This window comes from Megascapheus bottae, chromosome 5 (assembly GCF_031878675.1).
Source record: "Megascapheus bottae isolate mThoBot1 chromosome 5, mThoBot2.hap1, whole genome shotgun sequence".
NCBI lineage: Eukaryota > Metazoa > Chordata > Mammalia > Rodentia > Geomyidae > Megascapheus > Megascapheus bottae.
Window position 1 is genome coordinate 48,333,951 of NC_143513.1, and position 25,664 is coordinate 48,359,614.

At 38.2% G+C, this 25,664-nt stretch overlaps 1 protein-coding gene across 10 annotated transcripts in view; it reads left to right on the forward strand.

The window, feature by feature from the left end:
• Window positions 1-25,664, forward strand: part of Cdk14 (cyclin dependent kinase 14) — a 468,058-nt gene that overhangs the window by 405,830 nt on the left and 36,564 nt on the right. For 3 of the 10 annotated variants that reach the window (XR_016535529.1, XR_016535530.1, XR_016535531.1), the window contains one exon: window positions 11,658-11,878. The exons of the other annotated variants lie outside the window; for them this stretch is intronic. The gene's annotated coding sequence lies outside the window, so the exon portion shown is untranslated. The remainder of the gene's footprint in view (window positions 1-11,657; window positions 11,879-25,664) is intronic. 10 annotated transcript variants of the gene reach the window in all.

Here is a 25,664-nt window from a genome sequence, read left to right on the forward strand (position 1 = left end):
AATACCCTTCCCAAAAGAGATGACTCAAAAAGAAAGCCATAGTAGATAAAAAAAAAAGAATTTATGGACTATTACGGATCATTTTAGACCCACCTTTCTTACAAAATTCTCTCTGTTGGTAGTTTTTATGTCAAAAGTTTAAGATAGCTGGGTGCCAGTGGCTCATGGCTATAATCCTAGCTACTCAGGAGGCTGAGATCTAGGGATCACCATTAGAAATCACCCTAGGCAGAAAAATCCTGTGAGATTCTTCTCTCCAATTAACTACTCAAAAAAACAGAAGTAGCACTGTGGCTCATTGTGGCACTAACTTCGAGCACAAAGTGGCTCAGGGATAGCACCTAGGCCCTGATTTTAATCCCTGCAACCACCACAACAACAAAACAAAGTTGAGGTAATCTTTTTGCCATTCCTGGGGCTTGAACTCAGGGCCTAGGCACTGTCCTTGAGCCATCTCAAGGCTAGCACTCTACCACTTGAGCCACTGTACCATTTCTGGCTTTTTCTGTGTATGTGGTACTAAGGAATCAAACCCAGAGCTTCATGCATGCTAGGCAAACACTCTACCACTAGGCCATGCTCCCCATCCATGAGGTATTATTTTTGAACACACCTTCCAGTACATAATTTCTGACCACCAGGGCTTGAGCTCAAGGCCTAAGTACTGTCCTTAGACTTTCTCAAGACTAGCACTCTACCACTTGAGCCTCAGCAACACTCTGGCTTTCTCTATATATGTGGTACCAAGGAATTGAACCTGGCTCTTCATGCATGCTAGACAAGCACTCTACCACTAGTCCAAACTCCCCGCCCCAGCTTTTATGTTTTTAATTCAGCCCCTTGGCTAAGTTATATCCTTTGTACTTGCTAACAACCCATGATTCAAACTTATCTTAATAATACTGCCCTACTATAGTAAATAAAAATCTGGCTAATTAAAAAAAAATTCTGACCAAACAACCTTATCTAGCATGATAAGCTTTCTGATTTGGGTCTATGTCCAATTCATGGTATATGATCATCTACCCTTTATTGTTTTTCTAAGAATTTGTGTGTGTCTAATGAGGAGTGTGTATCTGTGATACATTCCTTTTTTTTTTTGGCCAGTCTTGGGCTTTTGCTCAGGCCCTGAGCACTGTCCTTGGACTTTCTCGAGGTTAGAGCTCTACCACTTGAGCCTCAGCACCACTTCCAGCTTTTTTCTATGCATGTGGTACCAAGGAATCAAACCCGGGTCTTGGTGCATGCTAGGCAAGTACTCTACCACTAGGCCAAACTCCCAGCCTGTGATACATTCTTATGCACTAAGTCATACTGTCATTTATGGACCAGAAATCAGGGCTTGTTTCAACTTGAATAGTTGGTTTGAACCTTAGACCCTATAATTCTTAGTGAAGAAAATTATGCATTCAGAACGCATGCACTCTCAGATTGTTTTTTAAATGCAGTGTATTTATAAGGGTAATATGAGAAGTTGTAAGTTACTTTTAAACGTATGATTTTCCACATGGAACTTACTGTTTCAAAAATGTGATAATTTAACACATTACATACACACACACACACTACTTACAACTGATCAAGGAGGATATACAATAAATACCTGACATTAAACATTAGGAAAACATGTATGGAGTTATAGGCAATGAATTTAGCCAGAGATTTCTTTTTAATTGAGGTTACTGCTTTATTAATTTTTTTATCAGTCTTGGTCTTTTTTGCTATATTTCTGACTCTTTTTCAAACTTCATTAGGTCACTGTAGATATAAAACAAAATTAATGAAAAATATTTGCTAATATTATCTAAAACACAAGGAAATAGCTGTCTGAATTTCAACATAGAGGCAAAACTTGGTATCGTATGAAAAAGAATAAAGACTTAAAGGAGTTAGCTTCTGGGAGAACAGTTAAGCCCTCGTTATTGGCAGAGTAATTAGAAAACAGTTTATCAGGGTGTACGTAATTGGGCTGTCTACTGCTGTTCCAGTGCTGGTAGGTAGGGATACCAGAAGAGACTGACTGGAAGGTAAGACATTGGCAATGACCAGATAAGAGCCTTCTGAAGTTGGAAGTGGCTGTGATAAAATGATACTTGATACTTTCCTAACTATGTTGTTTTTTTTGTTGTGGTGGTGGTTGAGATGCTTTTCTCTGATCTAAGTAAACTCTTTGCTGAAAGTGGTGCATTTCTTCCTCCTCCTTTGCATTTCTCTGTGAGAAGCATGTCTGAATTGGGGGAACTTGAATATACCTCTTTGTTACCGAGCTTGTCAAGCACAGTGCTGTGTTCACTTTTCCCACCAGGAAGGTCAGGCCGTTGGGGGCAATCTGTTTTTTGAAATGAACCCTACTGCCTGGTCCCTGGTGTCTGACAGATTGAAACAGTTGTCTCCTTGCTGTGCTTTCAGTGCTCTTTAAATGCCTTGCTTTCCTGGAAAAGGTAATATACATAGGTGATATAGGAATTTTTTTTAATTTAAAAGACTGGACTTCAGATGTTAATATTTATCTAAAAGGCAAATTTAATTAACTTTCTAAGAACACATTTACAGATCCAGGAAGTTAACTGCATGCACTGCTAGTTTGCACACAACCCCCCCCACACACACACACCAAGATAAGCCCTCAATTCTGGATTCTACTTCTGAAGGTGTGTGTGTGTGTGTGTGTGTGTGTGTGTGTGTGTGTGTGTGTGTGTGTGTGTGTGTGTGGTGTAATTGGAGTAATAAAATTATGAAGTATGGAACTGTTTCAACATTGGACCTACAGAAGTTAGAGTCTTTTGTTCGCTTAGATTTCAGTTTCATGTTTTTGGATCAGAGGTATGTAAAAAGCCTGAAGAAATTTGTACTGTGCTGAGCCTCACTTCAATACTCTCCAGATAATTGAGCTAATTAAATCTTTACCAACATTAACACAACTCCAGCATTCCTTGGACAGTGGATAATTATTGCATGAACATGGCAAGCTTAAACTAAACAGATGAAAATAGAGTTCGGTGGAATGGGTATTGGGTTTATTCTTTATTCATCTTTTGATAAGGTTTAATTAAAACTGCCTCTCTCCATTGTGGTGAGAATGAATGTGCTTGTTTTCTTAGTGAAAGCAAATTATTCACTTCAGCTATGGTTCAATAATCAAAGCCTTTACAAACTTTTGGGTTATAGTGTAGCTGTGGGGATATAATTGCTGCAATTCTGTATGGAGGCTTTATCTTTTTTATTACTTTCTCTTATTTATTTTGGTAGAAAGGAAATTTATAAAGGCCTGTTTTGTGATTTAGTGTGGAAGTGCATATGCTTGAAGCGTTGGTATGGATTTTCTGTGGCTAGGTTTTTGAAAGGTGTGCTTCTTAGATTCCTTTCCTTACATGAAAGGTGAAAAGGGGCGCACATTTAAATAGATGGCATTTGAGGTGGATATTTTTCATTTGTTGTATTTTTACATTAGTGAAGAAAGTTCGGTAAAACCTTTAATTCCTGTGGCTGCCACTGGATTGACATAGCAAGTTGACACCCTAAAGGTAGAAAACGGGCTTCTCATCTTGGTGATAATTTTACAAGAGTAGATTGTATGTATATCAATAACAAGTTGTCATCAAATTAATTGATGTGACTATGTTATAATTTCTTTTCCTGTCTCCCCCAGCCCTGTTTTAAGTATAAAATCATTGATTACAGGGACTTTAGGGTATTGTTTGAACTAAGGGTAGACAAAAAGTAGAACAGAAAGCAGGGACTGAGGAAGGCTGAGATCTGCATCCTCCATGTCTTTGTGATGCCTTTCTGGCTTTCCCTACTCCTTTAGCCCATATGACAGAAACCAGGACAGCTTGTCCTGTTTTCTCATAAGAAGAAACCAAACATTGTTCTGGGTCAGCATTTCCAACTCCATACAAAGGAAAGCAGCCTATCATGGGCCAAGTGAATCAGTCTACAGTCAAACTCAAGAACTTTTACTTACCACTTCTTAAAGCATTTTGCTTCATCTGTTCCTTGACGAAGCAGGAAGTGTAGACTAGAGTCAGTGTTCCTTCATGTATAGAATTATTTGAAGATTAGATCAGTGAATGCAGTGTTTTTATCTCTTTTAATGGCTAGTAATACTAATAGACTAGAAGTAGTGATTCTTAGGTCAGACAGACTAAATGGAAAAGAAAATTGTGATGATCAAATATAGTAAGAGTAGGTTATATTTCTTTTAAAATTTTCTTATTTCAGCACTGTGCGTATGTGAGAGAGTGTATGTGCTTTGTGTGTACAGTTGTGTATGAATACCAAGTCACTTAATAAAATGCTTTTTTTAAATGGTGAATTGTGGCCAAAACAAGTTTCAAAGCAGTGACTGCTCCTCAGATCCCCTTCAAGGCTTCCTCTGGGAGGCAGGGGAGGGAGAGCACGGGCAGTGCTCCAACCCCATCAGTCTCCCATCAAAGTAGCACTTTAATCTGCTTTACACTTTATGCTTCCACAGAAGATACTATTTTAAACAAAGGTTGCAGTGGCCAAAACTTTGAATGAATGATTTCCCAGGTTCCGTTGGGGACTTTCAGAGCTAAGTACAGTAACCTCTGGGACCATACCAGACATTATTTTGGATTTCTGTTTTAGAGAAGATTTGGGAAACTATCCAGCTCTTTGGCTTGATTTTCTTTCTTCAACCTCATTCATACTCTCTCCCCTCCTCCCTCCCTCCCTTCCCTCTCTCCTCTTTATCTAGCTGAAATGCAATTTCTCTACTTAATCTCATTTAAAAATTTAGAGCCTTAGCATATAACCAGGAGATAACTTTAAACCTTTAAATAGCCTTACAGTTTAGAAAAGGAAACCATTGAGTCCCCTCTACCACTTTTTTTTCCTGCTCTATTCTTTAGGCAAAAGCAAACAAAGGTGGCAGGAGTGAGATGGACTTGGGCTGCTTCTCACATGCTCAAAAAAGGTCCTTAGAGAGCTGAAGATCAGGAACAGAGGTGATCTTTTTAACAGAAATAAATAGTAAGAGAACAAAGGCTAAATAAGAAAACGAGTGACTTTTATACGACTTTCTTTGGAAAGCTAAAATCGATTTAGTGATTGCTTTTTCTGCCCTTGACATTGTCTGAGAGGATCCAGGAGACACAGAATATCATCAAGCCAGGACATTATGTTAAGCTCTTTTATTTAATGAGGAGGTCATGGTTCCTATCTACAAAAAAAAAAAGACATGAAGGTGGGTGTAGTGGACTCTGTTATTTTTACCTGTTGGTAGGTATTTTTACCTTTTGTTAGACATGTATTATTTTAACATCTGACCTGTTTCCAGTGGGCTTTACTGGGTACTGCAGCAACTCTCTAACTCAGGAATGGGGTGGGGATCATTACCAGGCTTATACCTGGATTCTGGGCTTCCTTCATCACTGTGTCCTGGCTAAGTCTTAATGTTCCTCATAGCTGAAGAATAGAAGTGGTGCCTATCTTGTCAGTTTTGGGGCATGATTAAACAAGATAATTAATGTAAAGTAGTCGGTGTTTGTATGGTCCAGAGCAAATGCTCCCACAAGTAAATATGTGGCATGCAAGCAATGGCAATAGTTTACTTTAGCAAATCAGAGAAAGTAGTAAGGGGAAACAGTGCTTGAGGAAGACTGTGTAAGCTTCACAGTCTTCAGTGGAGGCATTCCAAAGAAGTCTTCAGTGCTATACATGCAACCCTGTCATATGGTGGCAATGGGAAGGAATAGACAAGAGAAGACCTAACATTGTCAAATTGGCTAGATAGTGCCTTCATTGTGGCCTCAAAGAATTCAGAAATAAACAGTAAGGAAAATAAGCTAGCCAACTCTGGGGATGTGACATAGACGCGATCCCTCCAGCATGATACAGCTCGGATAGGATACATGCCAAAATTCAAAATCTGGGTAACTGTCACTGAGCTATGGATAAAAGTCAGTACAGGCAGCAAAGAGATAGTAAAGTCAGACAAAAGGAAAAAGTTATAGGTGCATCCCAGCTATTACTTTTTTTTCCTTCACAAGCCAGTGCATTCTAGCCTGTAATTGTGATCTGTCTCTTATTTTGAGAATATTTATAGGCCTTTAACAGATTCTGCATAAACATGTAACATTTTCCTAAATAAGTTTTTAAATCTTTAAGGTTATGGTTAACTAGCAAAACTATGTAGTTTTATGTAAAATCTTTTATGTATCTCAATTCAAAAAGAAAAAAGGAAAGGAAGGAAAGAAAGAATGAAGGGAGGGAGGGAGGGAGGGAGGGAAGAAAGAAAGAAAAAGAAAAGAAGGAAGGAAGGGAGGGAGGGAGGGAGGAAATAAAATCTGAGCTGCATTGAGCATCCTCCAATAGCAGTGACCAGCTAGGGCTGAATTGTGACTGCCTTCCCAAAAAAGGACCATGGCACCCCTTCTTGTCTTCCTGCCACTGGGACCTTCGCCTTTTTGCTATTGTTTATCTTGTAGTAGAGGAAAAGAAAAGTAAAACATTTCTTGTAACCATGTCTCTGTCTTAAATGTCAAATGTAAAAAAATAGCCCAAAGGAGTGTTTTGTTGACAGAGTAGACAAGAGTATATGTCTTTATAAAAATTACCAGGCCACTTCACTCACTTCAGTGATCTTCTTGGCCTTATTGAACATCTATCTTAGATTTTTCTCTAATTTCGGGGTGGTTGATCAGGTTTATCAGTATATATGCTCACCTTCCTTTCTCAAGGGAACCGTAAGGCTTCTTTGAGGCACAGAGGAAAACTAAAAGCAAGGAGTATATAACAGGCTTCCAAGGAAGATAGAGCTTCATGGAAATATATGGTCTAAATGAATGAAAACCAGAAGATAACTATCAAACATGTATTAAATGCCAATCAAACCCATAAAGACATTTTGTGTAAGTATAAAGATGTATCAGACTTGTCACTGTTGTCCAACAGTTTAATTGTGGCAGATGACATAAATGCAGATGGCTAACTCCATGTATTCTAGACTAATTATGGAAAATACTTCTACATAAATTTAGAACTAAAAAGCAATGATAACAGAGCAAGAACAAATTTCTTGGAGTCTAGGATTACTGAGAAGATGGCTCCCAAGACACGGCCTGGAGAATAGTCAGGAGCAAATTCCAATAAAGAGTATCATGCCCTGAAAAGATGAACTGTCTGAATGTGTTTGAAGGTAGAGGAGAAATGTAATAGCTTCAACAGAAGTGTTTAATGAATCTGGGCATGGTTCCCTACAGAAGGCAGGAAATACTGTGATCAGAAACTAGGTACTTTTTCCCCATACTGTTTATTTCATTCTTTAGAGACCTCTATCATGCCATAAAGCACAATATGATGAATGATGACGATGATGATTATTATAGCAATAATAGTGATAGTGTCTCCTCTTTTCACATGGTGCTAGCGATCAAACCCAGGACTTTATGCTTGTTAGTCATGCAGTCTGCCACTGAGCCACATCCCCAGCCTTGTCATCTCAGTCGTTCAGTACTTACTGTATGCTCAAAGCTATGTTGAGTACTTTACATGTCTGATCTCCTGTAGTTCTTCTCATAGCAACCTTGGGAAGAATTGTCTCCATTCTTCAGAAGAAGTGACTGAGGCATGAGCTCTTCATTTAAGTTCCCAGTGTGCCACCACTGAGAAGTGCTAGAGCAGCATTGATAACCTAGTAATGTGGCATCTCATTGCACTAACCACTAGCCCTTTTTACCAGTACTGGGCTTGAGCTCATGGCCAGAGCACTGTCCTTGGACTTTCTCAAGGCTAGAGCTCTACCACTTGAGCCTCAGCACCACTTCTGGCTTTTTTCTGTGTATGTGGTACCGAAGAATCGAACCCGTCTTCATGCATGCTATGCAAGGCCCACCACTAGGCCCACCACTAGCCTTTTTATTCTGACTTCTGGCAAGCCAGTTTTAGTTTAGATGCTTCATTTTTAATCAGTGTAAGCTCTACACAATTATATAGTTCCTAATGTCTAGAGGACTTTGGCTACCTCTGGAGATAAAATTAGAGATTCAAGAGCTAGAGTGCCCCCAAAACCCTGTCTAAATTGAGTTAATTAATCTGTAACTTGAACACCCTAAAGGCCTTATTTAAATACAATTTCACTGTCAGTCAGAAGCCTCAGAAACCATGATTAAAACGGAATATGCTTAGAAATAAAGCATGTGAATCATCTTTAATCTACTGTCTTTAACATAAAAATGTGAGACAAGTGTCATTGTTTCTATGGTTCCTCAAATATATATCTATTTGGTTATTAATAAAATGATAAACTACTATATATATGTATAGTTCATGAATTCATATTGGTCTCAAAACACCTGAGATCTTTACACAAGCATTCTGTCACTTTGGGCCATGTTTGGGTGGTAGTGGCATTCTATATATATTTTTGCCAGTACAAAATATGATAAGAATTGCAGACTCCAGCTACAGCTCTCTGGCCAATTTTTAAAGACCCTGGCAGCTCTCCTTCAACCTCATACAGGAGAAGGACACAGATAACCGAAGTCACCGGGTCTGAAGCTAAGTTCTTTGAGCCATGCTGTACTATCACTGCAATTTTGAGGTTAGAAACACCAGTCTCATAGTCAAATTACTTTGTATTCCTTAAAATATCAACCATTTCAGAACAGGAATTCAAAAACGTCCTGCTTCCTTGTCCACAGAAAAGGACTGGAAGACAGCATTTAGAAAATAGCATGATTAAAATCAAACAAGGTAAATAATCACTAGGCTATCTCAAACATTTCATTTCTTACCACTGGACTTTCCAGTTGTAGCCTAATAATTAGAGGTATTAGGACACTGGGAAAATAAAAAAGAAAGGAAATTGCTCCTTCCTCAAGGTTTAAGCACCAAAACACATGGCATCTCACCTTTCATTTTCACCTTTTTATGCTAACTTAATTTCTGAAGCTTGTGTGAGAAAAAAATGTGGCAGGGGTTTGCTGCCCAGATAGTTGGTATTCTTACACACAGAAAGATGGGTACTTAGGGCTTCGAAGGAAAATACTAACTGAAAGACAGAGGGAGAGCTGACCTTTTTTTCCTTCTGTATTTTAGAATTCCCTTTTGATGTTGGTAACCCATGTGTTCATGAAAACCTGTTCGGATTGAGCAATCTCACCCGATCCACACAGTGCCTTTTATTCCTTTAGACACACCTTTTTTGGAAGACTGAAATTTAAATTAATAAAGCAGCGAAGGCTGCATGCTGACATGACTTGAAAGTTAACTAGAATTTATTGATCTGCAGCCTACAAGCTGTTCTACGAGGCACTGCACATAGGAGAGTCAGTCTTTAAAGTTGCCAACAGTTTTTTAATTACCTCAATAAAAAAAAGGGTCCTTTTGTAAAAATCTTTACACAGGACTGTTGTTTGGCTCAAACATTCTCCCCTCCACTCTTCTTTCCCCAAATGAGGTCATTAGTGACTGGTGTTGACAACAGTGATGGCTAATGCAACATTCATAATCATCTCACTTTTCTGCATTAGAGGAGAGGAACAGGATGTGCAGCTTGCTGGAGTAGCCACACTTCACTCCTTCCATGAGGGTGTTCAGTGAGGGCTGGACCTCAGCCCTGGCCTGTCTTGAACATATTTTCAAATGGTGAGGCTACCATTACCAGCATCCCACTTCCTTCATTAACCAGTTAAGGGTTCAGCCTCCCTGAATTTCTCAAACTTCTTAGGCTTGTTTGAATTTCCCTTTGCATGCTGACTCTGAAACAGCTACCTGTTGTATAAATCTGAGCCCTGCCTATCCTGTGTCCCTAAAGCCTTTTCCATTTCAGAGGAGTCTAACCAACTGCACTCTCGAACGTAGTGATACCCACTTTGTGTTCTTGGAAACTTTATAAGCTTTTCCACCTGTTCCTCTCAACTTCTGTTTTTCCTTGCTGAATCACCGCCATTTTCAGTCTCCTGTCTGCATCCATTGTTTTTTGTGGACCATGGGACCATGTCCCTGAGCTCTTCAGCTCAAGGCTACAGCCCTACCCTTGAGCCAAGCCCCACTTCCTATTTTCTAGAGGTTAATTGGAGAGAAGAGTCTCCGGTCCTTTTGTGCCTAGGCTGGCTTTGAACCTTGATCCTTACATTTCAGCCCTCAGAGTAGCTAGAATTACAGGCATGAGCCACCATGCCCAGCTCCATTTTTCTTTTATCTCTTTTTCTCTCTTCCTTCTTCTGTCCCTTCTACACTCCCTTCCTCCTCCCTCCCTCCTTCCAAATACCTATATACACACATCTCATTTTATTTCCTCCTTATCATTGCTCTTTGTCATTTCCTATACAAAACATAGTAATCAAATCTGTACAAGCGGTTGCAGACAAAGCAAACCATTTTGCTACAAATGCATCACTTTGGGAGTTCCCAAAAGATCCATTTCAACACCTCCCCCCCCCCACATGCACGATTCCATGGTCTTAGTTATTGTATTATCATAAAGAGACAGATAGGTTCTGTAGATGTTGTGCGTATATTCATGCCTGTGTGCTCTTTCTAAGGTGATTTTTACATCGAACAGAAAACCTACCTAGTGCCAATTACGAGATACTTAAAAAAACTTCTCTGATGAAGAAATATTGATTTCGTTATTATTTCTTAATCTTTGAGTTAACTGTTTGTATAAAGCATCTTTGCTGCAGAACCCTGTCAAATGTTTTTGACATTACCATTACTTGGTACCACATATACAGAAAAAGCTGAAAGTGGCACCATGGCTCAAGTGGTAGAACTCTAGCCTTGTGAAGTCTCAGGGCCAGTGCTCAGGCCCTGAGTTCAAGCCCTAGTACTGGCAAAAAAAATTATATCATTTGCAAGAAAATTGATACAAAAGGAGATCATCATGTAAAATGAAGTAAATAGATTGGGAAAGACAAATATTGCATGTTTTCTCTTACATGCTGAATTTAGAATTACAAAAAGAAAAATATAAAAAGAAAAAGGCCATAAAGTTGAAGGGTAATTTGGGAAGTAGCAGTGGAAGAGGTAAAACAATCAAAATACATTACATACATGTACAAAATGTGATTAAATCAATTAAAATGCATACAATCCTAACATTAGCATGCTCAACATTAAAATCATCAGGGAATCAGTCATGAAATAAACAGAAACCTTGGGTTAAAGTTCATATATCCATATGTCATCTTCCACACATAGTTGCATGTGTGCAAACCTGGACATACGTATACTCAGTATTTGGTTCTGGATTCTGAGCAGCACAAGAAATTGTTACTTTGTACTATACAGTAGGAGATACAGGTAGGAAATTTGCAAATCATCTTAATAGGGAATTGTGAATATATTTAACTACATTTTTCTCATTTATGCATTTGCCATTCTCTATCCCCATTATAGACTACAATGGTAGCTTCTTTAGTAGATATAAAATTTGTCGAGTACTGGGAAGGTAAACTTAGCCCAAACTTAGCATTGATGCCTTAGGAAAAAAGAGATACAACAGTCCTGTAAACCAGCTGGCTTACAGGCTATAAATTCAAGTCAACTGTAATGGTTTCAGTATATCACATTCTTATTGGGAAGACAGTCTGGTTAGGCTAATTCGGACTGTGATCAAGTCTCGCAAGAGGCTGCTAGGATTACTGCAGTGAGGGGCTTATGGTTTGAATATTAAATGTTTCCCACAGGTCATGTGCTGAACATATGTTTGATCCTCAGCTAGCAGTCCTGTTTTGGGAGGTGATGGGAACTTTAGGAAGTAGTAACTAGTTCACAGAAGACGGTCACTGAGAGTGGAACTTTGAAGCTTACATCTGGTCCCAGTTCTCGTTCCCTTTCTTTGCTTCCCATCCACCATGATGAAGGCTGCTTTATCCTGTCAGGTTCCCTGCCATGGATCTCTAAAACTGTGAGCAAAATGAATTCTTCCCTTTTTATGGGCTCATCTAGGTATTTTGTCACTTGGAGAAAAAAATTATCTTACACAGGGAAATGGAAAGACTTAGAAAAAATCATATTAAGTGAAGTAAGCCAGACTCAAAGGAACATAGGCTCAATGGTTTCCCTCATTTGTCATAATCAGTAGAAACCTTGGGCTCTCCTAGCAGAGATTTACAATAGAACAAAGCCTAGATACATAAGGCCATATAGTATGATGCTAAATGAAAGGACCTCCAGGATATAAAAACAAAAGCCATATAGTGAGTAATTGTTGTCCTTAATGTACTATGTTATCTCTCATCTCTTTTGCTGTCCCTTGGCTATCTCATATTGTTACAGTATTCCACCTTGTTATCTGACATATTGTATATATGCATTTTTGGTTATTTGAAATAGGATAGGGAAGGGGGGAAAACAAGATGAGGGATGGGAGTGGGGGGAGGGAAATGGGTATCAAGACATGAAAAAGGGTATCAATGTGAAGTAATGCACCTTCTCTCTGGTGAATATAATGTAACCCTTTTATTAATTACAATAAAAATACATGAAAAAAATTATCTTACACAGGGATATGAATAAAGCTGTTTGTGGGTTGCCTTCCTGGAAGTGTTACACAGTAGTACAAGTCAATAAATGTTCATTAACTTTTCACTAATTATCAGAGGTCATAAAAGACATGATATAGATGCTATCTGCGAGAAAAAAAGTAAAAATGGAGGACACTAACACTTGCTGAATATTATATGAAGTATTATATATAGAAATACAATGCTCCAAATGTCAAAATTTAAGATGAGGTCAGCTGTGTTGCATGTTCTAGACCTAATGCTTTTAGAACCTTCTGGAAGGACCAATAGTCATAGCTTTTTTCTTTTTCGTTTTCTTTTTCCAATGCCAATCCTGGGGCCTGACCTCAAGGCTAGTGTCCTTGAGGTGTTTTGTTCAAGACTAGAACTCTACCACTTGAACCACAGCTGTACTTCTAGCTTTTTGGCTAACTGGTGATAAGAGTCTTTCCTGCCCAGGCTTGCCTCAAACTGTGATCTCAGATCTCAGCCCCTTCAATGGCTAGAATTACAGGTGTGAGTCACTGGCACCCAGCTCATGACTATTTTTGAGTAGTAATATTCATTTAGCCCTCTTAATTTTTGCCATAGACAACTTTCTCTCTTGTGAAAAAGTCTTATTCTAAGAACTTAAACAAAAGGCTTATCCCCAGATACTGAGTAGATAGCCTTCAAAGAAAGGAAATTTTGACAACAGATAGGAAATATTATTTCAGTAGGAAGAAAAGTTGACATCTTTATTTCAAAATATTTCTTGCCTCTTTTGAAGCCCTTTTGGAAACATAATGTTCATATTGAAAACTTCTTCAAGATAAAGATATATCACTTTCAGCACATATGAAAGGCTAGTTCTTATTCTACCCCTTTCTTGCCTTCCATATCTCTGACACAGGCACACACACACACACACACACACACACACACACACACACACACACACAGATGCTGCGTGTGGAGGTAAACTGCTCATGGAGTGCGAATGACATTCTAATAGCTTTTAGCAGTTCAGTCTTTCTTCCTCTGGTTGTTAGCTTGTAGCTAATGCATAAAATGTTAATACTCCATAAAAAGAACACATGTTACAATCTCAGTGCCTTGTCAAGCACACTCTAATCTGTTAGCAATTTTAGGCTGGCAGAAGCTTGTTCTTGGCCACATATCTGTCTCTACAGTTGTCTGCTGTGTGTATCCTGTGTAAGTTCAAAGCCTGATAACATTAAAAGCACCCGTATTGTTTTTATTACCTAACCCCTAACTGAATTGTATGAATACAGCAGCTAATTTCACTGTATGGAACTAAATATGCCATATGGATGTGTTACGGTAGCTCTGAAACATTCATTTTCTTCCACTCTATTTTCCCTCTCTTCATGGATCCTATGCATTCAGATCTATAGTGGGGGGGGCGGGGGAGGTGGGGAAGTAGGGGATTGCAATGTAGCGATTTCACGCTCAATTGTTGGCTAACAAGGCACCATAGTTTTTATTTAGGGAGGCCTGGTGGCAGGAGATGAAGAATTGTGTAAGGCCCAGCTGCCAGGGCTACAGAGCAAGCAGCTTAAAGGGCTTCAGGGTTCCAAGTGTGAGGGAATTGTCACTTCCCAGCAGGTAAGGATAGATCCAGACAGAGTCTGTTGTGTTCAAGATGCTAACTGGCCTGACCAATTCATAAATCCGAAAAATTACAACATCCTGTGGCTGGGAAGATGTGGCAACGATGTTAGTGGTACATTTAACCCATTTAATACCAAGCAAGATACCTCTTGCTTGCTGACAGTTTACAAGGGATTAGTCCTGTTTCTAAAGCATTTTATTCAGTTTTCCTTCCCACATATCCTTTAATTTTCATTAGATCAACTCACTAAATATCCGATTAATAAAACCTAGTCAGTCAATCTGGTGACTTTTGGGGGGCAGTACTAGGATTTTTCACTCAAGGCCTCTTATTTGCTCAACTGGTACTCTGTCACTTGAGTCATGCCTCCAGCCTAGCTTTTTTCTGGTTATTTTGGAGATAGAATCTGGGATTTTTCTATTGCTGACTTCAGATGACAGCCCCCTAATCTGAACTTCCTGAATAGCTAGGATTGTAAGTGTGATCTATCAGTGACGGTAGGTCACCCCCTTACTGTTGCTGTTCTTATATGTGACTTTTATTCAAAGTATGTTATGTAAAAGCTAAAGAATTATAAAAAACCAGCTAATATGCTGACTATGTGCCTATATGTAGGTATATATTAACATATATCAATATGCCACCTATTAATATATTGTTTTGATTTATGATACATTAATATTCATACATTGCTATATTAAGACATATATGAATTTATGCCATTTCTGTTTAATGATAGTTGGTAAGTCAGATGACCTAGTGAACTTGACCTTTGTGTTCATTGAACAAAAGCAATTTCTAAGTCTATAAATGTTTTGAAAGAAAACTCAGAGACTTAAGAAAGACGTTTGTAAGAATGTTAAAAATACTCGTAATATGCTAACTCCATATGAGCCCCTGAAGAACCTCTGCTTAAAATGAACCCTCTACTAAGTTCTATGCATACTTAAAAGTAATGTAGTTATGTCTTTTCAATATGTGTTAGAACTTATATTTTATTGTAATTAATAGAGGGGTTACACTTATATTCACGAGATAGCAGGTGCATTCCTTCACACACAATTATACCCCTTCTCATGTTTTTGTCCCCATTTCCCTCCCTCTACCACTGCCCCTCATCTTGTTTTCCCCCCTTTCCTATACAATTTCAAATAACCAAATACCCATATATACAATATATTAGATAACAAGGTAAGATACTGTAACAATATGAGATAACCAAGGGACAATGAAAGAGATGAGCAATAATATAGTACATTAACAACAATAATAACACATATATGGCTCTTGTTTCCATATCCTGGAGGTCCTTTCATTTAGCCTCATCCTATATGTCCTTATGTATCTAGGTTTTGCTCTATTGTAAACCTCTGCTAGGAGAGCCCAAGGTTTATACTAATTATGACAAATGAGGGAAACCATTGAGCCCATTTTCCTTTGGGTCTGGCTTACTTCACTTAATATGTTTTTTTCTAAGTCTTTCCATTTCCTAACAAATGGGGCAATGTCATTCTTTCTGATGGCAGCATAGAATTCCATTGTGTATAAATACCACATCTTGTTGATCCACTCATCAATTGAGGGGCATTTGGGTTGGTTGCTATGGTAAATAGTGCTGCAGTGAACATTGTTGTTCTAGTGGGTTTAATATGTCCTTGTTTCTGGACGATTGGGTAAATGTCAAGTAGTAAAATTGCTGGGTCATAAGGACTGCCATACTGTTTTCTATAGTGACTGAATGAGTTTACACTCCCACCAACAGTATAGTAGCAATCCCTCATGACCACATCCCTACCAGCATCTGTTGTTATTAGATTTCTTGATCTTGGCCATTGAAACTGGAGTGAGGAGGAATCTCAAAGTTGTTTTGATTTGCATTTCTTTTATGGCCAGAAATTTCGATGTATCTATAGGCCATTCTTATTTCTTCTTCAGAGAAGACTTTTTTTAAGTCTTTGGCCCATCTTTTAATGGGATGGTTGTTTCTTTGAAGATTTGTTATGGAGAGATTCAATTTTTTAGTTATTGATGTATTTTAGATATGAGACCTTTGTCTTGTATTGTTAGAATAAGTATTTTTTATCATATTAATATGAAGAACTCTGTAATTTGAAAGCAGAAGTTATTGGTATTTCCTTTGCAATACCCCCCAGCATTCTGAAGATGTCATATCCTATAAAACAGACATTTATTCATATACTGAAGTTCCTGTGTGGGTAACAGTATGTGTGTCTCTGCTGCAGTGTTATGCTTTGCTCTTTCTCCAAGCATGCTCTCATCACAGTTGGCAGGCTTCCTCATAATTTCGGACTGAGAATTTAAAGTCTTGGTTTCAAAGGTGATGTGTGATTTGTTAAGAGTAAATCTAATAAACCAAGAACATGTTCATGATACAACCATTTACCTGAAACAGAACAGCGTTATTAAAAATCAGCTCATTGCTACTCACATGTAGATATGAAAAGTCTGAGAGAATGAGCTTGGCCTATAAAATTATGGGTGTGGTCAGTGGTTCACACTTGTAATCATAGCTACTTAGGAGGCCGAGATCTGCAGACTGAGGTTAAAAGCCAGCAAGGGAAGGAATGTCTATGAGACTCATTTAATTTCAGTTGACCACTAAAAAAGCCAGAAGTGGAGCTTGAGAGTAGAGCTCAAGCCTTGAGCAAAAAAGCTAATGGACAGCATCCGAGCCCTGAGTTCAAACCCCAGCACGTGAGCACACACACACACACACACACACACACACACACACACACACACAATCAATTTTTCTAACTAAAAATATGATAAGGTTTTACTTAAAACCCTTTCTATTCCCTGATTTTATTATTCTGATTTTTTCCCCATCCTGGCGCTTGAACGTAGGATGGGGACATAATTGCAAGGTTAATGCTCTACCATTTGTGCCAGAGCTCACTTCTGGCTTTTTTGTGTTTATTTTAGTTAAGCATCTCACAGATTTTTCTGCCTAGACTAGCTGTGAACCATGGTCTTCAGATCTCACCCTCCCAAGAAGCTAGAATTATGGATGTGAACCACCAGCACCAAGCTGTTTCTTTACAATAGTGTTTTGTAAAGTATTTGTGTAGTATTTGCTATGGTCCTGCTGCAATATGAATAAAAACAAGTTTAGGATCACTTTCCTCTGAGAGTTCTGCATTTAATCCTAAAAGGCCATTTTTTTCCCCATTATCAAGTATTGCAGAAAAGGAAAATTGCTTCTCTTTTCTTTGCACATATCATGTTGATCCAGGTTCAGTCCTACATAGATGAAAGAAATCACTATCAGCTAAATGACATGTTGCTAGGATAGCAGAAATCTCAGTTTTGTGTATATATTATGTAATGTTGTGGCCTACAGGCTTAAAGGAGAAAAGTGAAGTACCATAAGGAAATAAAAACCAGAAGATGGAACCATGAGATGAAGTGGTCTTCACAGTACACAAACTTACTTAGGGTTACACCCTTGCATTATATAAAACCAAACCTGTGTGTTTGGGATTATGGTGTTTGTAATTGCAACCAGAGGGCTTTGTTGGCTACGTAGACAAGTCATATTTTCCTCATGTGGTTACATCTTTTCCAAAGCCCCAATGAGAAATTATAGCTCCCACATAGACCTCTTATTCATACAGTGTTATGTCTTATAAATCACAGCGGGATCTTTTGGTCTCCATAGATGTCTGTGGAGTAACTTAGAGGGGTAGGGGATATATCAATTACAGGTACTGTTTGGGAATCATAATCAATAAATTCATTTTCTACCTCCTCTCTTCACCCCCTTTATCACTAATCCAAAGTCTTGGGAGAAATAAATATGATAGGCAGGAATTCCATGTATGCCATGATGCTTCCACTTAAGTAGATAAAGAATGTATTCTTTAGCTTTCATAGCATCCTTTGCATTTATGTTATAAAATTAGGCATTTCTGATACTGCAGCAGCTCACATGAGTCATGTGAAAGTTGCTTCCAGGATTTTCTTCATACAACTTGTTCTACATACACATTCACTTATTTCCTATAATCTGAATTTCATGTATCTACTGTTTATTGAATAGCTACTGTGTGCTATGTGCTACAGCTATTATGGTTAATTAGATATCATTTTGTGCTTAAAAAAGTGAACATTTATGGCTGGGAATGTAGGCTAGTTTTGGATGCTTGCCTAGCATGCATGAAGCCCTGGATTCAATTTCTCAGTACTATACACACAAAAGAAGCCAGAAGTGGTGTTGTGGCTCAAGTGGCAGAGCACTGACTAGCCTTGAAAAAGTGCTCAAGGACAGTTCCCAGGCCCTAAGTTCAAATCCTAGGACTGGCAGAAATGAAAATAATAAATAAAGTGACCATTGAGCAACAGAGGAATACATGTAATGCATCCATTTAGAATAAGTGGGAAGTGTTACAACCCAAGTATGAACAGTGGGATGTGAGACAGAGAACAGTTGCTAAGTCACCATGTAAATACTAAACTATAGCTCATACATTTGCCTTAGATAATGACAACCTCCATAATAATAGTGTAACCTGTAGATCAAGTACCATTTCCCACACTTAACAAAGTTACATGGAGGAACCAAACAGTTTATAAGTAACTCTAAGTTATGCTCTAGGAATGCCAAGGAAGGGATTTACTCATCTATACCAGTGAGAGAGGAGAATAGAGTAAGATCTTTAATAGGCCTCAACCTACTGCTAAGCTGACATGGCCCAGGGAAAGTAAGCCAAAGTGGAGGTGCAGGGTCTGGCTGCAGTCAGAGATTCTCCTGGAAAGAAGTTTGGGAAGAAGAACCAAGAAAACAATATGTACACATATGAAAATAACATAATGAAACACATTGGTTAAAGAAAACAAGAGCCAACTAGAAGCACTGGAGATAGAAACTTAAATTCTATTTTCAGAATTATCAACATCATGCAGTATGCAATCAAAATTTGTCCTCAATCAGAGAAATGACACCATGTAACTAATGTGATTCCAAACACTGAACTTACATTCTTCATAACAGAGGGTTCTGATTTTAATGTATACATATTTATATGAAATTTGGGAGCACATCTGAAGAAATAGTTGTAGTTTAACAATTTGATATATAATCTTTTCAGAGCTGAGGGTAGTTTTGTTTTGAATTTTGCCCTTGTTTTTCCTTATGATAGGAACATGGATTCATACTTCCAATAACTTTTGTATAAATTTTTATAAACTGTTTTCCATTTAGTAAATCTTGAGCATTTTGTTCTTATAATCAAATATTCTTCTTCTGTATCGTCCAGAATGGCAATGAATATGCCACATTTTTCTTTTCTTTTTTTTTGGTGGATCATGGGGCTTGAACCAAGGCTACCACCATACCCTTGAGCCAAGCCCTACTTCCCATTTTCTAGAGGTTAGTTGGAGATAACAGTCTCAGGTCCTTTTGTGCCCTGGCTGGCTTTGAACCTTGATCCTCAGATCTCAGCCTCCTGAGTAGCTAGGATTACAGGTGTGAGCCACTGTGCCTGGCTGCCACAGTTTTCTTTAACTAGCTTAATTGTTCTTAAGCTTAAGATATTATTTGCATTGCACAGGGTTGCTATATTGCTAAGTATTTCCTTCATGTAAGTATCTAAAAAACTTGAGCCATCAAGTATGTTAAAGAAAGATTGCTGACACATGTTACCTGCCGTATTTTGGAAAATTCTGTTTTGGAAAACTAAAATGATAGAATGGGCTGTGAAGAATTCAGTTGAGTTGGGTTCAAATCCTGGGTCCTCTTGATTTATAACTTCACTCTACTCTTGCTGTTTTTTTTTTCTCTGCGGTGAAATAACCCCTGTGAAGCACTTGGAGCTATGCTTCATGAATCAAACCTAATGTTGAAGAGTTCCTTGTTAGTACTGTCATGGCAATGATTTTGATGTGAAGTGTTAGGAATCAAGGTTAAGTTAATTTAAGGAAAAGGGGGGCATCTATGATGAATCAGTAGGATTCAATGTTTAATTGGATGTGTTTGCCAAGGGAAGGAGAAGTAAACATGTCTAAATTTTTAGGCCTGCATGGCTCTTTCAGTGTGGGGTCCTTGCTTTAACCAGACTGAAGTGGACATAGCATGAGATGGACACAAGCTGGTGCCTGTAAGTTACAGGGTTGTGACTGAGGATTGTGTAATGATAGGAAGTGACTTGTTAACATGTATGAACATGGTCTCCCAAGAAGAATGAGTTCTAATCACATGGCTTAAGATTCTAAACTGCTGGAAGGTAAGAGAAGTAGAAGCAGTGGAAAAGCAGACAGCAGTGAAAAAAGACTGAGAAGATACTATTCAGAGGTGGAGAGAGAAACACAGTTCACACATTTGGGAACCACGTGGATCAAATGTCCAGGATAATGTCACAAAGGAGAAGAATAAATTCCAGTTTGTAAATTAAATGTAAGATAGTTTGACTTTTCTTTGTCCTTTACATGATGACTGCTTTACATGATGTTTTTTCTTCTTAAAGCTTCCTTATTATTTTGTACCATTATGTCTCCTCAGTTGTTTTCAAATACAACTTAGGGACTCTTTTTACTCTGCAAGTTATATTTTAAGAAAACTTGTAAAGCAGTTGGTGTCCTCCCCCCCTACAACAGATCTTTGTTTCTTATTCATTATCATCCTCAGAACAGTTGCCTAAACATTTGGTTCATGTAACCATTAAAAACACATGAACAAAAATGCTGCAAAATAAACAAGGCTGCAATATTTTATGCAGTAATCGCTTGCCAAATCTCCCCTTTGAAACTGAAGCCATTTTTGTGTCATTGAAATAAAGTAGAATGATCTATAAACAAGATTTCTGTTGGGTTTATATATTAAAGCAGATGAAATCATTTTAAATAAAATGTCAAAAGCATTTACTTCCTAGCTCAGACCAAGCTGGGTCCAAAAAAAATATTCACCATTTGTCCAGCATGAGAAAAACAAAATGAAGCCGTTTGATTTCTAATTCATTTGCTAGGTAGAGAGGGAAGGATATTTTCAGATGTAAAAACTCAGTAACTAGTATAAATTATTTATGTTCCTCCACTTTGAGCAAGTCTGTTTCAGTAGTCATTTTGCTGTGCTTACATATGAAGACTTAGTCTATCAGCACTCATTTATCACCCTCTAACTTTCTATTCAACTCTTACTGGAATTGGTCACCAACCTCTTATTACTGCCTGCTTACTACTAAGTATTTCTCATTGCTTATAGAGTATGGTTTGGTTGGTTGATTTTTTTAATTGAATGTGAAGTAATTCCCTACAGGCTGGCTCTACCTGACTTCTCATTAAATCATTCTGAAGTTAGTTTTTCTCCACAAACATGTGGCCAGGTGATTTTTTTTAATCACTCTGTAAAATTTAGCTTATACTATTTTTTTCTTTTCTTCTACTTCCTATTATTTTTTGGGTGCCCAGCATCGCATTAAACCCAACCAGATTCTTCATAAAGGCTATTTGTCAATGACTGGAAAGAGGGAAAGAGAGCCCCTTTTCCTCTCTTGCCTACAGCTGCATTCAATATGGTTCATCATGACTGAAAGGAAATGAATAAAGATGAGTTATCTGAACCAAAACTCAGCCACAGAGCAGAAGCAATTTAGACTCCACAACCTATCCACGAATCCAGTGGGAAAAAGGAACTCATTGCAAGTATTTATTGATTCTTATATTTTTAGTGGTGGGACAGTTCTTTTTTAAGACCTGTGCCATTTGGAGCATTTGTAAAAAGCCATATGGTTTCAAATGAGATTCCCATCACATTCTGTGCATCTGAAACCACTTATGCCGTGCTTCTTGGCATGGTCCAGACTTGGAACATGAGCAGACCCACGAAAATGCTGTAGACACAACTAAAGAACATGCAAATGGCAGTAAAGGAAATGTTCGTGGTTTGAGATGCCATTTTTGGATCAGCCTTCATTTGGATGACAACATATATTTTATTTTTAAGCAGCTATCATTTCTATATTTTGTGCATTACATCTCTCTGTGATTAATTTCTGAAAAACATTTCAAACAGGGAGACATGTCTAAGAAGAGTTTGGGCTGGGTTCAGAGTAGGAGGAAGGGAAAAGTTTATTAGTGAAGTTGCTGAATCACACATTTCCTGCTTTTTCTTTCTTTATAATGAGGAAGATCGCTGAGTCTAAAAACAACTTTTTCTGGAGTTGTCTTGTACCTTTGGACTCCTTGGTATATGAGCTTTTCTTGATGAGGTTCACTGTGGCCCATCCCCCAGAGCTTCCTTGCTGCTTCTGCTAGTATTTAATTTTCCTACGAATTTAGGTTCAAATCCCAGTAAAACCACTTTTTGTCATATGTCCATAAGAAAGTGGCTCAGACTTACAAATGCTAATAGTCTTTATTTCCAAGTATGTCTCAAAACTGATCTTACAAAGCTGTCGTTGCGAACTAGTGAGAGAGGAAGGATATCAAGTGCCTTCTATTTCCTGAAGGGCATTGAGTCATTGTAGCCTGGACATTAGGGGATCTGGTTCCAGATCAACTGTCCAGAATGCCAGCTCTGAAAATGACTAATGTTGGGGCCTCAAGAACACTACCTCTGTTTCATCACCCACCTAGCTATGAAGCTCATCATATTCTGACCTCACAAACGTGCAAGAAATAACTGAGATGACACATGTACTGATCTCACTAAGATGAGGAACTGTCTGACATATGGAGAATGCTCAGAGCTCTCCTTTGCTAACCTGCAGGGTAACAAGGCAGGTGGCATCAATGTCTCCACTTTGTCCTGAAGACCCAGTAAGTGGTGACTGCTTTTCCTGCCATAGTTCATGGTCCCGCTGTGTGAGGCTCCTTGATTAGTTGCCTGGTTCATCACAACCTGAGGAGCATCTGGTCTGGCACTTCACCTATGGATTTTGCTGTGCTTCTGCAAAGCCATGGCAGGTTTAAAAAGCTCCAAGGAACTTTGTTTTTCTTATGGTAGCCACTCACCCAATGTAGAACTTTGTGGCATTCATTCAGGCTTTTGCACTTCATTACATTGGAGATATTAATTGGTAATAGTTTACATGTTAATAGAACATGATATATGCTCCGATTTCCAAGCTTTCTCTATAAGCACATGTCCTTTCTGAGGTAAGTTATAATCAATGGAAAATTGCTACAGAAAAGAAGGCCGTGGCCAATAAGCATATGAAGAAATGAAACTCAGAAAAAAATTGATCCTTAAATTTCAGGGCAGCAAAGGAGTGTGGAAATTATGCTGTATTGTAATGCTGTACCTTTCCCAGGAAAAGAAATGTGATATGTCTTTGAGCACTATTTAATGCCCAACAAAAAGTGATAAGCTGCTGGTAGAAGCTTGCTTGTTTCAATTGTACACTTCGTGGCAGTAGAACAAAACAGAGTTGGTGTTTCAGAAAGTAGAATCTAAACATGCCCTTCTAATGAAAACCAGCACTGCCTGAGCAATGTTTTCTGGCATCTCTGTAGTTCTCTAACTGAAAACAGAGAATATACTGGTTTGTTATCACAACTATCTGGAGTGCTGTGTTGTCTAACTGAAAATACATTGTGGAGACAGTTGTGCCAAGAAAAATGAAGATGGTTAGAACACACAGAATCTAAATCTTCTGGCAACTCATGTATAACAGTTTCAGAGCACAGACTAATCTACAATGGTCTACTCACCAAAGTACCATGTTTGGGCTCACTATTATCTGCTAAGTTTTCTATGATAACTCTTAATCCTCTAACTGTTGCCTCAGTGGCAAAAAGATTATCATGAAGAGAATATTAAAGGCAATGTGAGAGTCATCAACATCAAGAAATTTGAAATGACGTCTGCAGTCTACAACATATCTAATTTTCAATTACTGTTAAGCTATTCTTCAAAGCATATCTAGTCAAACTTTCATTTATCGCTTAATTCTTTTTTTTTCATTATTTTGTGAGTCATGGGGCTTGAAGTTGGCCTGGGTGCTGTCCACCTTAACCTTGAGCCAAGCCCCACTTCTCACTTTCTAGAGGTTACTTGGAGATAAAAGTCTCAGGTCCTTTTGTGTCTGAGCTGGCTTTGAACCTTGATCCTCAGATCTCAGCCTCCTGAGTAGCTAGGATTATAGGCGTAACCACTGCACCAGTTTTATTGCTCAATTACTTTTTTTATTGTACTATTTGTGGGGTTTTTTTTGTTTGTTTTTTTCACTGCTTTTGATTTCTATATCTTCTGTCTTTTTTTTTGGGGGGGGGAGGTTCTGTCTGGGGCTTGAGCTCAGGGCTCGAACACTGTCCTTGGGCTCATTTGAGCCACAGCACCACTTCTGGCTTTTCTATGTTTGTGGTACCAAGGAATCGAACCAGGGTCTTTGTGCATACTAGGCAAGCATTCTACCACGAGGCCAAACTCCTAGCCCCTTTATTGCTTAATTCTTATTACTGCTGTGGCCTGTGGGGGCATGGTTGGACTGTCCCACACTTGTAGTAATCTGTATAGGTTAAGGTGGAGAAAGGGAACTAATCATAGGATCAAGAACACAGTAATCTTTTTTTAATTAAAAGCCTTTGTTAACTGATTTTTTAACATCATATTTCAAACGTCAAGTTTAACAAATAAGTATTCAAGAATGAAATCTCTATATGCAATCACGGGCACATAAAATTAAGAACAAAATTAAAATTAAGGTGAGGGTTTGTATGTCATAGATGCATATCATCATCTATATATCAATATGTCTATAGAATATATATAACATCATAGATTTCTATGTCTATATAGTTACATTATATCTCCAAATTTATGTCCATGACCTTTAATGCCTGAGTGATGAATCATCGCTCTTGTATTGTTTGGACCTAATATCTACATATCAAGAAGACCATGCGCCTTTTGTTCCTTTGGTCTTGACTTATCTCACTCAACATGATTTGTTCTAGTTACATCGACATCCAAGTGAATGCTATTATTTTATCTTGTCTGGTGGCTATGTAGAATTCCATTGTATGTATGTACCACAGTTTTTGTATCCATTCATCTGTAGTGGGGCATCTGAGTTGTTTCCTTGGCTTGGCTATTGTGACTAGTGCAGCGATGAACATGGCCATACAGGTGTCTTTATCATATCCTAGGTTATGATGCTTATGGTAGATGCTTAAGAATGGTATGTCTGGGTTGTAGGGAAGGTCTATTTTCAGTTTTTTGAGAAACTACCAAACTGCCTTCCAGAGTGGCTGTACTACATTCCCACCAGCAGTGCAGTAGAGTTACTTTTTCTCTACATCTCCGCCAGAGTTTGTTGTTGTCTGTGTTCAGAATACTGGCTATTCTGACTAGGGTAAGGTGGTATCTTAAGGTTGTTTTAATTTGCTTTTCCTTTATGACCATGAATAATGAGCATTTTCTCATATGTTCTTTTTTGTTTTTGTTTTTGTTTTTGTTTTTGCCATTTTTACCTCTTCCTCTGGTAAGTCTCTCTTTAATTCCCTTGACCATTTAGCTATTGGTTTGTTGGGTTTGGAGGGGATTCGCTTCCTGTAGATATTGGAGATTAAGCATTTGTCTGATGTATTATTGGTAAATATCTTTTCCCAGTTGG